Genomic DNA, 2283 nt, shown 5'->3' on the forward strand with positions numbered 1-2283 from the left:
TGGCTGCACGGACAGACAGAACCATGCATAGCAACTGCCATGGGTGAGAGGCTCTTAGGGGATGTCTGACCCTTGAAATCGTAAGAGGCTTCAAGAGGCCGGGCCTAACAGGGTTGGCAGTTGCTTTAAAGTCCGGGATGCTCCCTTTCCAAAAGGACACTGCACAGCAACAGCAAGGGCATGGCCTGGCCACCATCCCAGGTCACCAGGGAAGGGAAAAGCATGCTTCCACACAGGCAGGGTCACATCACCCCCAGAGCCTCACTCATCCCTGTTGGCTCTGCCACTGCACTGACTCTTAGAAACTGGAAACAGTTTACAGACAGAAAACTGGAGGGCATCTTGGCAGACAAACCCAAACAGACAGCATTTCTGCAGCCAGACCCCGACCAGTAGAGGGGTGCTGACCGCTGCCTACAATGTCTGCCCGAGTCAGGGATTTGCTTTCCTACTGTTCTTCCTTTCACTAGAAAAGTGACTAAACTGAGCTGGGTGGGGTACAAGTTACAGGGCTGAGAGCTTCGGTGGTCTGCTTATCTATCGGGAGGAGGTGGAGCTGGAGCGGCTCCTGTGGCGGTGTCGGCCTGGGGATAGTGATCACCAGTGAATGGGGGACCTGGGCCTCGGGGAGCAGGACCTTCTCCTCATCTGTGGGGGGCCTGTGCATTCTTCTGGGAGGGCAGAATCACCTTGACGGTGGCTTAGACCTGGGGGCCAGAACAGCTGTAGCAGTGATCTCTCCTGGCCATCTATTTGTCCCCTGTCCACGTGCTCCAGCGCCTTCTGAGTTTCATCTAGATTCTCAAACTCTACTCATGCAGGGCCTTTGGACAGATGGGGATGTATCCTATCCACAGGCATGCCAATCGTTTTAATTTTCCCATAGATGGAAAATATCTCCCTGATGTGATTCCTGGTCACATTCCTGGTGAGTCTCCCGTGTGCACTTTGGTGGGCTTAGGGAACGGGCTCCACCTTTTCCTCTCCTTTCATCTCTTTCAGGTGGTTTGGACTTGGAGTGGGAGTGCCTCCTGTTGTTGTGTCTGTGTCAAGAAGAACCTGGAGAGCAGGACGAGCTGCTGGAGCTGTGGGATGCTGGAGCTTCCTGAGCAGCTGGAGGCTGAGGAATTGCTGGTGTCAGTGCTGGTGCTGGAGCCTGGGCCGGACCAAGACCTGGTACTGCTGCTACCACTGGCCTACCAGTAATTTGCAAACATTGTCCTTTTTTGCGTGGCACAGACCAGCATCAGTGACCATGACTTGGGAACCTAGTACAGATTTTGTCACCAATTTGCCCCCTTGTTTATGTGGATTTGTGCAGTAAACCACCTGCAAAACCACATAGGATGTCCTGAGCTCTGGGGAGAACTCCATTTCTTAGAGATAAGTAAGTTCAAATGTAATAGGCTGTCCGGATCTGCAAAGCAACTGATTGTGGCTCATCTTGTCCATGCAGAGAATATGTTCTGTGGGTGAAGGGCAGGCTATAACCCTCAGTTTCAGTCTGTGCACATCTACAAGAGGTGGATAAAATTAAATAGAAGTGGAGTTATTCTTTAGGGACTCTGAATACTTTATCAACTTTGAAAAGGGATTCATAAAATTATTTGCTGCCAGAAGACACATCTCAATGTAACTCGCCATTTCCATTTTCTAGAAAACATTTCCATCTATGTCATTTTAATTGATCCTACCGTTCCTCTTTCCTGAACTGTACTGTCCTATGCAGGCTTTGAAGAGAATGCTGGTGACAGTATTACACACTTATGCTTTCAGCATAGGATTACAAAAGTCCCTAATCACCACCCACCCAGTTGCACAGGTGTTAGATTTATATACAAAGGTCATTTACAAAATTTACAAAAGAAAATTTACAAAATTAGAAAAAAAGCATATAAAGAAAGTAAATCACATTAATAAAAACTCTTACAGATGGTCTTTGAATTATGATTCGGCTCAACAATTTTTCAACTTTGCGACAGGTTTATCAAGACATAACCACAATGAAAGTCAAGGAGCTTCTTAAGACTTCTGATGGGGTTACGGTTTCTACTGAATTCATATGCCTTTCCACCATTGTAAAGTCAAAAAATTATAACTTGAAGCTTATAATTCAGGGACCATATGCTGTGTTGTCATGCATTTTTGACTTAAAAATTTCCCATTGACCAGGCCCGGTGACTCACACCTCTAATCCCAGCACTTTGGAAGGCCGAAGGGGTAGATCACAAGGTCAGGAGTTCTCAACCAGTCTGACCAACATGGTGAAACCCCATCTCTACC

The 2283-nt window shown here is 47.4% G+C and overlaps 1 pseudogene; it reads right to left on the minus strand.

Annotated features, from left to right (window-relative positions):
* Positions 1–537: 537 nt before the first annotated feature.
* LOC110569434 (RNA-binding protein with serine-rich domain 1-like) lies at positions 538–1374 on the minus strand (annotated as a pseudogene).
* Positions 1375–2283: the final 909 nt, after the last annotated feature.

Source organism: Aotus nancymaae, unplaced genomic scaffold, assembly GCF_030222135.1.
Source record: "Aotus nancymaae isolate 86718 unplaced genomic scaffold, 86718_ANA_hifiasm-v0.15.2.pri h1tg000033l, whole genome shotgun sequence".
In the NCBI taxonomy this organism is placed as follows: Eukaryota; Metazoa; Chordata; class Mammalia; order Primates; family Aotidae; genus Aotus; species Aotus nancymaae.